This window comes from Diabrotica undecimpunctata, chromosome 11, assembly GCF_040954645.1.
Source record: "Diabrotica undecimpunctata isolate CICGRU chromosome 11, icDiaUnde3, whole genome shotgun sequence".
NCBI lineage: Eukaryota > Metazoa > Arthropoda > Insecta > Coleoptera > Chrysomelidae > Diabrotica > Diabrotica undecimpunctata.
This window is the reverse complement of record NC_092813.1, coordinates 18,089,859-18,106,627: the sequence shown is the minus strand read 5'-3', so window position 1 is coordinate 18,106,627 and position 16,769 is coordinate 18,089,859.

Below are 16,769 nucleotides of genomic sequence, written 5' to 3'. Positions count from 1 at the left end.
GAAGATAGAAATTCTTTGGATGAAGGTAAGGATTCAGGATTAAGGACTCCTTAGAGTCAGCTGAAAATAAAGAAGAGGGAGGAGCATTAGCTGCAATGAGTGTGTAATCTGGTCAACTGGAGACTTTGCAATCAGACTCCACGGTACGACCCGTAAGCTTACAAAGAAAACACTATAGTCTGTCAGAGAATAAAAATATTTTAAAGGATGTATTTTCATGGTTAATTAACAGAGAAGATTGCATTTCTAAGTTCACCTTGTCAGCTATTACAAATGTTACCCTAGTAAAACTCATAATATATGCCTATTGATCATCTGATGTTCCGTATTTTTTAGGGACTGCTCGATTAGTGAATGCGGGATGGAAGGAGATACATTTGAAATAAGGATTCTTTTGGTCGCAGAAAGAAGCCTGCAGATAAAGATGACGGTGGAATTAATCATGACGTTCGGTGTATTAGTTGATCAACGATGTCGGTAGAAGTGAGGAAAATGCAGATTCGATTATTCGAAATGCGAGATGTAAAAGTAATATTTTTTGGATAAACTATTTTAGCAATTTCTTTAATATATTTAAATAAAACAGTATTCAAAATGGAGTGCATGACAATAACTTGTCCCCTTTTAGAAGACGAACGGGAAGGAGGTCTAGAGACTGCGGCAACGACATATGATTTTGGGATGGAATTGAAGTTGTTTTGTGTAAATGTAAATATTTAATTGCTGTTCATGATGTGTAGTCCTGGTTACCCAGACCGTAACACAATACCTAAATGTGAGTACCTAATGGACCCTCTCCCAAACTGGAAAGAAAGAAAAAAAGGATCTCACCTATTTCTTGTGATTTTCACTGGTTTTCTTTAATTACACCAATATAGCCGCAATTAAATTCGACTATTGAAATATAAAACCAAATTTGATACTTGTTTTCTTATCACATTGTGATTAAAGAACTTCGCTTCGTATTGTTAACTCGTCGATGAATTACTTTATCTGTTTAACACTGTTTAAATCTTTAAAATCCGTGAGGAACTTTAAAAAGGGTGTTTAACCTTTGACAGTTATTTGACGTTTTTTTAATCGATTATTTGAAGCTTTATTTATAAACTTCAACATTTTATTAAAAATGCAGTTTGAAAAAGTGCTTTTTAGCTTCTAAACATTTATACTACTTTTGATATTTTTCATGTCATACGGCTGTACGTAGGCTCACTAAAAAGCTGGTGTAAAAGCACAATTAAAAAAAAAAACAGAAATGTCCATAATCAATAACAAGAAACAAGCTGAGATATTGCAGCGGACAAATCTCCCTTGCATTTTTCTGTGGCGATATTTTACGAGTACCATTATTTTAATGTTTCAAAACTAATTTACTTCTTCACTGTGTATGCCATTTATAAATCGAAATATAAAATTTAGATATTCTTTTACAATGTGTTTAATTTTCAGCTTTTAATGTTAATAAACAATGAAAATATTTGCAATTTCTTAAGCAAGAAAAAAAAATGCTATTTGATTTCCTCTGGGCCATAGAAGGTTTTGGATTTTTTTAAATGTTTTTTTTATTTGCTTTATATTGAGCCTACATACAAGCGTATGACATAAAAAAGTCAAAGTTATTAGAAATTTTTATATGCTAAAAATTTGTTATTCTTCAAACTGATTTTTAAAAACAAATTTAATATAACCTTGATGTTTTTTTTAATAACTTAAAACGAAGACATAAAAATCGATATCTATTTACAAAATAACCCTAGAGTGACTGTTTGGACAAGTACAGTTGTTTAAATAATCGGTCTCCTGGATAAACAAATTGAATAACTCATAATAAACTGTATGGTCGTTCTATATGATATTTAGCTCACTTTAAAAACTCATTAACTGCCATAATTCTAAATAGTTGTATTACATATCGTTATTCAAAAAAGAAAGTTATTTATATTTATATTATTTATATTTATATTAACATTTATAAATTTTACTTTAAAAATAAGGGTTTTTAAATTATCTCGGTCAATTCTTTATGTATTTTAATTATAAAAATCTCAATATTAGAGAACATTTTATGATCTATAACTTTTATTTTAACCATATATCTCTAACATGAATAAGAAACGTTTTATGCGCATAAACTTTTTTCACTTTTTACTATTGTTTAATGCAAAGCAAAATTAGCTGGAGTCTTTACATAATTATCATCAGCTACCCCTCATATACCTTTTAGAGACTTTAAATACCTGTTTAAGATTTTTTCAGCTTTTTTAGGTTTTTAGAGTTGTAGATCATAAAAAGTTATGTAATTTTTGAGAGTATCCAAATTAAAATACATGAAACTATTAACCGAAATAGTTGCAAAAAAAACCTTATGTTTGCAGTTATTTATAAATTAAAATAACTAATAAAGTGCGCTAAATATCAATCAGAGCAAATAGTTTATATGTTATTTATTCTGTTTATAAACATTTATAATAACGTTGATATCGTTTATGCCACAAACTTATTTAGAGGCTTATGAAAAACTGGTGAAAAACACACTTTCTAAAAAAAACAGAATCTTCTATGACCATTACTAGGCAAGAGAGCATTTTATATTTAAAACCAAAGCATTTTATTCTTAAAATCATATTTCCATTGTCTATTAACAGTAAGAGCTGAAAATTGAAGGGGCCCTAAATGAAGATCTGAATTGTGCGTTCCAACTTACATATGGCATATACGGTAAAGAAGTAAAAATTTATAACCCGTTAAAATGATGGTATTCGTAAAATACCGCTTCGGAAAAGTAGAATAGAGAACCATTTGAGCTTGGTTTTTTTTTAGATTTGAACTTTTTCAAAATGAAGCGCGATTGCAAAATTTGCAATATCTTGGCTTCTGTAAAACATATATTTTTTTTTTGAACTAAGATAGGTCAACAAAAAGTTGTTTACATAATCGCTTTCTACGATAAACAAATCGTCACTATTTTTATTAGTTACATTACATACCATTATGCAAAAACAAAGTTATTAAAATTTATAAATTTCTGCAAAATCAAGGGTTTTTTGCAATTATTTTGGTGAATTCTTTATATATTTTAATTTAGAAACTCACAAATGGAAGAACTTTTTGAATCTACAATTTTTATTTTAACTATTTTTCTCTAAACTGGATAAAAAACGTTTATAGCCAAAATCACCTGTATGTCTTCACAGATTTATTATTAACTAACCCTCATATATCTTTTAGAACCTTCAAATATCTCTATAAAATTTTTACGTGAAACCAATAATTTTTTCCCAGATGGACCTTTGTATAAATTAGTTCTACGATAAAGATGAACTTATTTCTACTTTTCAATACAATAACTAAAGATAGCTAAATAAATACATATTTAAATATCTAATACTTTGTTTATGTTTATTAACTTGATTTTACTCACTAATTTGTTTTTCCGAAGTTATCATAATTATAATACCAACGAAAACGTAAAATTCAAATTATTGCATCTCGAATATGACGAGTGCACCCTGGCGATAATAAAAAATGATGAATGAAAAAAAAAATAAACATTTTTTCAAGTTAATTACGTAACGGAAACGGTGTAAAATAAAAGAATATAAAAAATGTTTCTATTTACTAACCAGAGTGTAATATCCATCTTTGACAAGGCGAAGGATTTTTGTCGGAAATCCGAACATTCTTAATCCATGAATTTTGTATGGTGATAAACCACATTTGTAATAACAACAAATATTTCCGGCCATCTGTAAAAAACCATTTATTTATTATGGAAGTAACATTATTTTAATTTAAAATCACCTTTTTCAAATATTATCGAATGTATGTATTATCCGGTAAAATTTATTTCTAAATACCTAATTTGTTCATTTCTCATACAATGTTTTTTTATGTTTTAAACACATGTAATTAAAATGTTTTACTTACCTCGGACCAAATTTTCGTAATACACTTCCAAATAAAATAAAATATTTAAATTCTTTAAACTTATTTAGATATAGGAAGATTTAGAAGCCACAGTACGTTTATGTACAATTTTAGTTGACACGATATTTACTAGTTGATAGTAATAACTCTATTTTAAATGAATATCTTAAGTGATTTAAGGTCTGTTTTTTGTTACATGTTTATTTGTAAGTAAACCTGTTGCTACTATGTCAGTGAAATATTGCAACGCTGGTGAATTTAATTCAGGGGATCAAAAATGGACGTTTAGTTTAGTCTTTAACTTTTTCACATAGCACCATCTAGTATAATGTATATCAAACAAACAATGGTATATTAAAATCTATTGAGACAGAAAGAGTGGTGACATCTAGTGACTGTCTCAATAGAATCAAACAAATTTATACATTGCGTTGGCTAACTAGTCCTATTTAAACAATGCCAGTACTATAACGTTTAATATAAGTAAACACAGATAAGTGTACCTAGTAATAAGAATGAAAATGCTTAATAATTTTAACTTATATAACCAAATGATAAACAAAGAATAAGCTGTAAATATCCAATATCTGTTGATTAATAATAAAGTTCCAAGAAAATACCAAATCATAATTAAAACCGAGCCAAAACAATATTAGTCAAAATGGTAGATTAACTTTCATGGAAAACTTAAGTTAATATTCATCTGAGGAAGAGGATGCTATGTCATCTACTGTATTATCTGGAAGTAAGTCCTTTATATGAAATTGACCAATTCGTCTATTTGTCGAATTGTCTTTTAATTCATACACTAAAGGAGATATTACTCGAACAACAGCAAAGGGAATGTATTTCTGGCAGAACTTAGCATAAATGGCATCACCCTTACTTAACTTTACAAAATTTCGCTTCAAGACTCGATCGCCAATAAAGAATCGCATGTCTTGTTTCCTCAAATTATACTGACTCTGATTTCTAAGGTAAGAAGCTTTCAACTTTTTCCTAATGTGAGCGAAGAGTGGAGGTAAATTTTGAAGATCATTCATACGATGAAGTTTCTCCGAAACTTGAGAAAGGGTTGCTGAATTCTCAGAAATTAATCCAAAATAATCACCTAACAAAGGAACATGCCTACAAAAATTAACATAAACTGGAGAACATTGAGTGATTTTATAAACAGAAGTTCGAATGGCTTGTGAATGCTTCGATTTACACGTTCAGTGTGATTAGCTTGCGGATGATAAGATGCATTATAGAAAATCTTTTGGATCTTAGATTCATTCAAAAGATCTTTAAAGGCTTTAGAAATGAATTGTGGACCATTGTCACACGAAACTATTTGCGGAGTACCAAAAAGCAAAAAAACTTTTTCCTCTAAGAATTTTAAAATGGCTGGAGTTAGAAAAGTAGCCTTTCGAAGAGGACAAACTAAAGGAAATTTGGTGAAGTAGTCTACAACTACCAAACAATACGTATTACCTTAATAACTACGTGAATACGGTCCAATAAGATCGAAAGATATCACTTGCCAAGACAAATTAATGTTCCTAAATAGCCCATTAATCCAGCTTAAGGTAGGTTACTCGACTTGCATGTTGCACAAACTCTACATCTCGAAATGTATTTCTTAACTGAGTTGCGCAAACCAAGCCAGTCATGTAGCTCAGCTATCTTACTAAAATTTTTGTAGAAACCAAAGTGACCTGATGTCACATCATCATGAAAGGTTTTGAACACTTCATCCCTATTGGCTGTTGGGACTACTGTTTTCCAATCAGACATATTCGATAAAGATTCGACAGGACTGATAACATGTTTATAAAGGAGGTTATTTTCCACCTTGAAATCAGGATATCTACTAGGTTCTTGGGTGACATTATGAATCATCTTTCGATACCAATTATCTGGAAATAAAGTGGACAGATATAAAAGATTGATATCGAACGTTCGTGACAACGCGTCTGCAACCACAACTAACACGATTGGCTTTGCGATGCACAATACTATAATCAAAAACAGAAAGCCCACAAATCCATCGGGACAAACGCTGTGATAGATTTTTCATGGAATGTAACCATAATAAAGAACTATTATCCGTGATGATAGTGAACTTACGACCTTCAATATAGTACCGAAAGGCATCCAGACCATGAATAATTGCAAGAAGTTCTCTTTCTGTGGTGGAATAATTTTTCTGTGTTTTATTAAGCTTTTTGCTGGTATAAGCTATTGGGTGTTCCGAACCATCCTTTATCTGAAATAGTACACCACCTGAAGCAGTGTTGGAATAATCTGTCATCAGATAAAAATGCTCTTTAAAATTCAGAGACGTCATGACAGGAGCACTAGTAAGAGCTTCTTTTATACGCCGGAAAGCATCATCGGCTTCTGAAGTCCATGTAATAGTTTGGCCTTTTTTCCTATTTTCAAGCAAATCTGTAAGTGGGGACAACAACGTAGATTAAGACGGAACAAACCGACGATAATATCCACACATTTCCAATATCCTACGGACTTGGGTGGTAGTCTTAGGTATAGGAAAGTCCTTAATGGCTGTAACTTTATCAGGATCTGTTCTTAAACCTTTACTATCGACTACATATCCTAAAAATTTAAGACTAGGACGACAAAACTAACACTTATCTAAATTAATAGTCAAATTAGCCTCTTTGAGACGTAAAAACAACTTATCTAAAATTTCCATATGAAGTGAAAAATCAGGACTGACAACCAAAATGTCATCCAAATAATAAAAAACATAGGGTTCTTATTGAGGACCAATGACAAAATCCATCAAACGACACACTGTCTGAGAAGCTGAAACAAGACCGAAAGGCATAGTGACAAACTGGAATAATCCTTTCCCACTGACTGCAATACATTATATTTTTTACGTTCCTTACTTAAAGGTATTTGAAGAAAAGCTTAAGATAGGTCGATAGAAGAAATGTACCTAGCATTCTGGAGTTTACTTAAACTGACATCTATTCGGGGAATAGGATAAGCATCCCGATTTGAAGTAATACTATTCAACTTTCGACCATCAAAGCAGACACCATCAAAGCAGACCCTAAAAGATCCTTCGTTTTCTTTGTTAACCACAGCGGACTACAGTAAGAAGACGTGGAAAATTCAATGATTTTTAACTCTAACATGGAATCGATTTCCTTTCCCAAGTCAACTTGCCATGGCTGAGGAATAAGATACTGATATTGTCTAAAAGGTGTGGTATCACCTCATTAGTATAAGATATTTAGGAGGTACGACCTAACTTGTCTTTTGATGAAAGAGATACAAATTTAGGGATCATAATATTCTCTAATTACCTTTGTTCGGGACTAAATAAACTAGAAAAGTCCTGAATAGTAATAAGCACACACAGATTAAATTAAGAAACAGAAAAATAAAAATTAAAACAATTTAGTGTGCTACTAAAAGCATTTAAGAAATCGAAACCTGAAATTATAGAATTCTGAACTGAGGGAATAACATAGAATGTAATTTGCTTACATAAATCTTCTACTGTGATTTCAGTTTCAAATTTGCCTGTAATAAACTGAACTGTACCATCTGTAGTAGATACTTGTAGAGAAGAAATGGGCATAATAGAAATCTCAGCATTTTTCAATAAAGCTAATGAATGTGAACCTATCACAGAAATGTTTGAGACACTATCTAAAAGAGCTCAATAAGATTGTACTAAAATCTTAATAGGAAGATAGGGTCTATTATCATTATGTTTCTTCACTAATAATGAATTCAAATCAAAACAATCCTTATCTGATTTGGAAGTATCTAGATGACGTGAAGAGTTAAAAGAAGAGGGCCGAGAAGTAGAAGGAAGGTGAGAAGACCACGATAAAGTTTCTTCTAAACGTTAACACTTCTCCGTAATATCAGCTATACTAATGATCTCTACGAGGGCCAACTGCTGATGATAGAATGGCAATAGACATTTCAGGATTATCTTAATCTTTGCAGAATCTGTCAGAGGTGTTTCAAGGCGACTACAAATACCTAAAATATTATTTAATTATTTATAAACATCGTAACAGACTCGTCTGGCTTCTGTTTACGATTTTTAATTTGATCTAAAAGGTCGTCTTGAAAAGAATAAGGTAGAAAATCAGACTTAAGTTTCTGAGCTATATCAGACCAATTTGAAAAATTATTGCTGTTATTCATAAACCACGTAAAAGCTGCACCTGAAAACAATTCTGCAGACGCTGCGAAGAGATCATCTTCACTCACTCCTCTCTACACACGAAGACATTCCACTCGATCCAAAAAGAAAATGACTTGGTCATATTGACCTTCAACAGAAAATGTATTGCCCCATTTATAAACCTGAATAGGTTTGGGTTGTAAAAATGCATTTTCCGCTTGGACAGAAGAGATTGGAGTTGATGTTGCTATTAAGCTCACTCGAGAATCAAGTTCGCCCGTTAGACTTAAGATTTGGACAGAAAAAGAGCGTTGGAAGTGTTACGATAAATATTACGGCGTATAAAACTGTAAATATTTTATTACTAATTCTTTTCTATTTCTAGTAATTTCGGCGCTCAGTTGAAAGACCTGTTTACCTGAATGATGATGAGTCACCCACTATTCGAAATTTCCAGAGGCAGGCCGAATAAAACCAGCATGGGTGACTTTCTCGGCTCTTCGATGGGGGATCGCCGCGATTCTCGAATAAAAGGATTTTATATTTAAAGAGGAATTTTGTTGTAAAGAAGACAGTTTTTGAACATCGCGTCGAGTTTTTAAAATGTAACTCACGTAGATAAATTAGATAGTTATTAATGTAATATAAATTAGGTATATTGTGCAAATAAAGACTTTAAATAAACTTGTGTAAAGTATTATAAGTGTAGAACCTTTAATAATAAATAAAAACAATAAATTAGATTAATAATAATATTACAATAATTGGTGTCAAAAGTGAATATAATATAAACTGTAAAAATAACTAGGATTTATAAGCTCACAGTGACTAATTTAAGCAGGCATCTCGAGAATAGAGAATTAGCTTCTACCGCAAAAAAGGCTGAGTTAGTCCAACGACTAAAGAACGCTTTGGAGCAAGATGGTTTAGATCCAGAAACTTATATATTTGAAGACAAACATGCTACTGTTATCTCATCGATTTCGAAACTAGAGAATAAAGTTTCTGGTGACATCGCATCATTAGAGAACAAAGTTTCCGGCGATATTTCGAAAGTTTCCGGCGACATCGCATCATTAGAGACCAAAGCTTCTGACGATATTTCGAAAGTTTCTTCGGATGTAGCCAAAGTTTCTGGTGACATCGCATCATTAGAAGACAAAGTTTTTAACGAGATTTCTTCTCTGGAAAGCAAAGTTTCTACTAACATATCTTTGGAAATATCTAAAGTCATTTCTGATATGTCTGCCCTCGACGCGTTAAACGGCCAAGTTGCTGCCAATATGTTGGACTTCGAAGAAAAGATATGGAAAGAGATGGAATGGAAGATGGAGGAAACAGAAACAGCAGAGAGAGGAAACAATCCAATTATAGTAGAGATAAAAGAAGACGAGACGAAATGTAAGTTGGAAACACGGCCGAAATTTGAAGGAAGTGGAGGTTCTATTCATGTTAAAGTCCCAACTTTCGACGGAAAATCGTCATGAAACAACTACATGAAACAGTTCGAATCAGCTGCAAGAGCGAATGAATGGTCTGAAAAAGAAAAGGCAGTAAACCTGACTATCGCTCTTCGAGGAGATGCCTTAGATGTGCTTCAGACCATAGCTGTAGAGGAGACAGATGATTTCGAACAATTGAAGAAGAGGTTGAATATGCGAGATGGCCACGAACATTTGGAGCATGTGTATCAGTCGCAGCTTAAAAATCGAAGACAAAAGAAAGATGAGGCTCTTCAAGAATATGAGGTAGATATTGCCAGATTAGTACGACATGCTTATCCAATAGCTCCCGAAAACATGATGGAGAAGCTGGACGTTCAAACGTTTATTGATGGTCTTCGTAATCATAAAATGCAGAGAACACTGCGATTAGCTCGTCACAAGACGCTGGTTGATGTCTTATCCGCCGCCCTAGAATACGAGTCAGCTACACAGGCCTCTGGCGGTTACAGTAAAGTTGGGACTGTAAAAGAGGAAGGAGATAAAGATAAACTTGACCAGCTCGTTAATATGATGAAAAGTATGACATACAAGAAAACGAAGACCATAAGATGCTGGAACTGTGGCGAAAGAGGACACGTCGTGAAGATAGTGTATATGTAGATGGAGAAATAAATGGTAAAAGGCATACGTTGTTGGTGGATACCGGAGCGACCAGAACCATTATACGCCTGACAGTTATAAACAGCCGTAAGAGACTGTTACCAACGAGGTTGCGACTTCGGACCGCTACAGGTGAAAATACCAACATCTATGGAGAAATCCAGGTACAATTGGGAATTGGAGCAGAAAAGTTCGTCCATACTGTTATGGTTGCTGACATCGAAGAGGATGTTATATTAGGAATGGACGTAATGAATATGCATGGATTTCAATTGGATTTTAAGAATAAGGTAATCAAAGTTGGCAACGAGGAGGTATTTCTTCATTCACATGATGACAACACTGTGCAAGCGGCCATTAAAGAAGATACAGTCGTGCCTGCGAGAAGCGAAACGATCATAGTAGCGTGGCTACAGGGAATTGTGGATGAAGGGACACCTGTTATGATGAAGCCTTGGAACCATGACGACGAGGTTGGCCGTAGAATCATAATTGGAAAGGAATTGGTGACTTCGGCTAAAGAAATTACTGTGAGACTTATCAATGTCAATGACTACCCAGTGACCATCAAGAAAGAGACAATAGTAGGAACTTGTGTACCTGGGACATCCATAATCCGTCAGGCGACAACATCTGATAATACCAGCAACAAATTCGACCAAATGGTTGCAGTTGCTGGACAGTCTCTATATCAGATGGAGAAAAGGAAATTAAGGGAATTTCTTCGACAGTATCGTGATATTTTCGTACCGAAAGGAGGAAAGACGGGAATAACTACCGCTGTTAAGCATAAAATTGATAGTTATCCTCTGCCTCGGATCGACGATACATTGGACACATTGGCTGGAAGTAAATTGTTTTCTACATTGGATTTGAAGTCTGGATACTGGCAGGTAGAAATGGACCCAGTAGGTAAAGAGAAGACAGCCTTCACCACAGGATCTGGATTGTGGCAATTCAACGTTATGCCATTTGGACTCTGTAATGCTCCTGTGATATTTGAGAGGCTTATGGAAAATGTGTTGAGAGGGTTATCTTGGAAAACATGCCTGGTTTACCTAGATGACATAATCGTCTTGGGGGAGACATTTGAAGATCATCTGAAGAATTTAGAAAACGTTTTTAATCGACTTATAGCTGCCCGATTGATGTTAAACACCAAGAAGTGCCAGCTATTTCAAGGTAAAGTCAATTATCTGGGTCATATAATCAGTAAAGAAGGAGTGGTCGTGGATAAGGGAAAAAATCGATTCCATTAAGGAATAACCAGAACCTATTGACAAACATCAAGTGAGAAGTTTTCTTGGAATATGTACTTACTACCGAAGGTTTATTAAGAAGTTTGCAGATATCGCTAAGCCATTATCGCGACTCATAGAGGAAGCAAGAGATTACCGCTGGGATACAGACTGCCAAAATGCATTTGAAACCTTGAAAAAGCATTTAATAACAGCACCAATTTTAGGGTATCCACTGCCAGAAGGAGAGTTCATCTTAGATACAGATGCAAGTAATGTGGGAATTGGAGGAGTGCTGCCTCAGATTCAAGGAAGACAGGAACGAGTCCTTGGATATTTTAGTAAAGTTCTTTCAAAACCTGAGCGGAATTATTGCGTCACGAGAAGAGAACTTCTAGCAGTAGAGCACTTTTATCAATACCTCTATGGCAGAAAGTTTCTAATCCGAACCGACCATGCCGCCCTTAAATGGTTGATGCAGTTTAAGAATCCAGAGGGTCAGATAGCGAGATAGATCGAACGACTCCAAGAATACGATTTCAAGATTGAGCACCGGGCCGGAGTTAGCCACAGAAACGAGCATTCTCTTTCCAGAAGGCCATGCCCAGCAGAGTGTTCCGACTTGCAACAAAACGGAATCCAAGGAAGCAGCAGTGCTAAGAACAACGATGGTCAACGACGACTGGAGGCCTACTAAGATCAGGGAAGAACAAGAAAGAGATCCAGCTATACAGAAAACTCGAAAATGGAAAAAAGAAAACCGCCGACCACCTTGGCAAGAAATATCATACCTATGCTTAGTAGTTAAGACGTATTGGGCCCAGTAGGACTCATTTATCATTGAAGATGGCTTACTCAAACGAGTACTGGAAAATGATGAGATGACGGTTCAGAGAAGAGAAGACAGTTGGTGATCCCAAAGAGCAGAATAGCCGAAGTACTTCGCCAGTTACACGATAGTCCATCAGCAGGGCATTTTGGTGTAAAGAAAACCCTTCAGCGAATTCGGGAACGGTTTAATTGGATGAACAGTTCCGACGACGTAAAAGACTGGTGTAAGAAATGTACTATTTGTGCTACGAGTAACGGGCCTTACTGAAAGAGGAGAGCTCCTATGAGACAATATAATGTTGGAAGCCCGTTTGAAAGAATAGCTTTGGACATCGCTGGGCCATTTCCAGAAAGTAAAAATGGAGGCAAGTACATGTTGCTCGTAATGGATTACTTTACTAAGTGGGTCGAGATTTACACACTTCCAGACCAGAAGGCCGCCACCATTGCAGATAAGTTGATTCAAGAATATATGAGCCGATTTGGAGTGCCTTTGGAGATCCATAGTGACCAAGGCAGGAATTTCGAAAGCGATCTATTCCGAGGAATATGTGATAGACTAGGCATGAAGAAAACAAAAACTACAGCATATCATCCGCAATCGGATGGTATGGTAGAACGGATGAATAGGACAGTTGGCAAGTATTTGACAAAGATGGTGTCCGATCATCAGCGAGACTGGGACCAATATTTTCCGTTCTTCACAATGGCCTACAGATCTGCTCTTAACGAATCAACAGGCCAGACACCAGCCAGAGTCCTAATCGGACGCAAGATGCGACTACCTTGTGATCTAGAGTTTGGGTGTCGACCTGGAGAAGATGTAGCAGGCGAAGATTATGTGATCGAATTACAAAGAAGAATGCACGATGTACATGAGTTGGTCCGTTCCCACCTTCAGATCGCTAGCGACCGAATGAAGAAGCGGTACGATACACAAGCCAAAAAGGGTTGTTTAAGAAGAACGACAAAGTCTGGCTCTACAATCCCAAGAAGCGAAAAGGTTGTTCTCCCAAATTGCAGCAGTTTTGGGAAGGTCTATACCTCATTACGGAGAAAATCAACGATGTCATCTACCGAATAAGCAAGATTCCGAGGGGAAAGCCGATGATAGTACACCATAACGGCGTCTTTCGATGGTGACCACGACGTAGATGAAGAAGTGGAAGTAAACCAAGTCCAAGATGTGTCTGACCTCACGTTTGAGGAATTCATGGGTGCCTATGGAGGTACCGGTAAAGCAAAACATGGTGTTACCACTGAAAAAAAGCAAGATCTACTCGCGCTTCCCGATGACTACTACTACTACTACTGCCAACTACTACTCGCTGGCCCTTACCATCCCGGCCAGTATCAAAGACGGACCAGGGTTGGCATCCGTATTTCGAAGGAAGTTCGGCCGAGTTGCAGAACTTTAATGCCAAGTGCCAGCTCCCGGGAAAGCGTTGAAACTCCAAGATGCATCACGTTACCTTTTCTACCTGGTAACAAAAGACACTGCCCGTGACCAACCTACCTACCGAGATGTATGGGAAGCCTTACTTCAATTGAGAGAACACGTACTAGAGTCCGACGTGCAAAAGTTAGCCATGCCAAAGTTAGAGTGCCGCTAATTAGATTGGAGGGTTATCCGAAGTATGATGGAGGAGATCTTTAAAGACACCGAAGTCCAGGTGTTAGTCTGTTGCAATCCGCATAGTTACTGGTGCGGAGAGAAAACCTCCCCTTGTCATTTTTATACAACTGGAAGTTGTAAAGGAGGATCCAGTTGCCGATACCAGCATACCGTTCCAGTTCCAGTACCGACAAGGTTCCAGGAGAAACCATCTTTTAAGAGGGGGGCAATGTTACGATAAAAAATAATGACGTGTCATATGACTCAAAACTGTAAACATATTTATTACTAATATCTTTTTTGTTCTAGTTATTTCAGCGCTCAGTTGAAAGACCTGTTCACCTGAATTATGATGAATCACCCACGATTCGAAATTTCCAGGCAGGCCGAATTAAAACCAGTCTGAGCGACATTCTTAGGTCTTCGATGGGGTTTCGTTGCAATTTTCGATTAACTATATTTTATATTTAAACAAGAATTTTGTTGGGGAGAGAACAGTTAGTTTTTGAAGATCGCGCCCCGTTTCAAAATGTAACGCACGTATTATAATAAATGTAGATAAATTATATAATTATTAAGTGTAAAAGAAATTAGTACAAATAAAGACTTTAAATAAACTTTTAAGTGTTATAAGTGTAGAACCTTGAATAATAAATAAAAACAATAAATTAGATTAATAAAAAACCATAACAATATATATATATATATATATATATATATATATATATATATATATATATATATATATATATATATATATATATATTGATGTTTATAGATGTAATTTACTTCTATTGTTGCCCAAAATCGGTCTTGGTCTTGCAGTCTTGGTCTTGTTCTTGCGTTTTCGCAAGACCAAGACCAAGACCAAGACCAAGACCGCCTAATTTTAGCAAGACCAAGATCAAGACTGACCCTGCAAGATTTACGCAAGAACAAGACTAAGCCTGCGAGACTCTTGCGTCTTGCAGTTAGGACGGAGTGTCGTTTTAGCGAGTATTGTAGTTCGGGTATATGCTTAAAGACGCTATGAGACGCAAAAAAATATGTAATAAAAATTTGAAAAACTGGACTTATGCGCATTACGAACAATACCATAAACATACATCAAAATCATCAATCAAAATATTCATTAAAAACAACATATTTGACACGTGCTTCCTCCGTCTTCTTTTTATGCTGAAAATTTCTGTTGAAACTGAAACTGAAATTGACTTCGTCAATTTTATCGAAAGGGAAAGATACCTTATATGTGGAGTATTTGTCAGTTCTATGCCATTTAACGCAGTTAAAAGTAATATCGGGTACCGTCTCACCCAAAAATTTTAGATCATCGGCTTTCATATCAAAACCTGTGCGAGACACATACACGCACACACTTACACGCGAAGCGTTCAACCCAACCCCTAGTGACATGTGTATACCACTGCTAGTCAGAGGGATCCACATGTCCGAAGATCAAACCGGTCTCGCTCCAGAAGAGCTAATCATTCTGGATCGGTACCTATCTGACCCCCAGGTTTTTCCTCTACCCCTTCACTACGTCTGACATACGCAGTGAAGGCTTATGAACTTTACGTCGGGCGATTTGGGTAATGAACAACACCCTCCGTATCTACATGGTTGTGGTTAGGCCACCTGAAATTGAGGGGTAGCTAAAAGCTTTTCTCCCTAGTTACTTTACTGAATTTACTTGGTATGAGCATTACTTTGGACTTGATGTCCCTAGGATGTGTGTGCCCTGCGCGGAGGGACATCAGCCTGAGCTGATGTCCCTCCGCACAGGAAATGTGTGTGTTCGGTTACTCAGCTGCCGATTTGGCAAAAATTAATTTGTTCTCCTCACCAGCTGAGCGCCCGACTGGTCTGGCCATCGAGCCCATGCTTGCCGCACATGGCCTCGATGCTCAGAAAGTCGCGTTTTGGTCTCCCAAATAGACCTGCCTTAAGGGCCTGAGCCAAAAAGTTGGCTATACGAAGAGAGCATAAGGCTCTCTTTGTACTTTCCGCGTGCTTATGCATGTATGTGACAGGGGTCAGTATCACTTGAATTATCGTTGGATTATGAATAGATGTTGGTCTATTCATTGTCACTATAATTCACTCGCGAAGTTAGAAGGTGTTTTATAACGGGTTTTTATTCTAATACTAAAGCTTAAAACTAAATATTTTTTTGGTGGTAATTCCTGGTGTCTAGAACTCTAAAATGCCAGACCCCAGTTGTTACCTTTTTTTCCTACTTCCAACCCGCGTTGTATTTGACTAGTCTGTGCCTATCTCAATCTTTACGTTTACTTTTATGCTTTTATGCTACTGGGACATATCCAGCTATTTGTTGTTAGGCTGTCTATCTGTCGTCCTGATGTTTGCATCATAATCCGTTAGCTCTCGCAACTTTCTGTTTGGGTGTTCTCTTATCTCATTGAATATGTCATGTGCTTTTTCGTTCATTGTGTGGAGAATTCTTTTCTGTTTTGTATCTCTATATAAGTATCTTAGTGGTACGTATTTCGGTACATTTAGTGCTTCTCTGATTAGCTGATTTTGAGCTACTTGTAATTTCTTCCTATTTGATTTGCATGTATGTCCCCATGCTGCTGATGCGTGTGTTAGCGTTGGAAGGATTATGCTATTTGCTACCCTTATTTTTGTCCAGAAATTTAGTTTGCTTTTCCTGCCTATTAACGAGGCAAGTTGTATCTTTGTTAATTTCGCTTTATGTACTGATTGATTAACATGTTCAGTGAATGTGAGCTTGTGATCAGGGGTCACTCCTAGATATTTAGCTTGATTGCTCCATTCTATGTTTTCGTTTGCTAGATTCAGTTCCATATTGGGTATTTGTCTCCGTTTTCTAAACATGACAGCCTGTGTTTTTTCCGGGTTTAGTG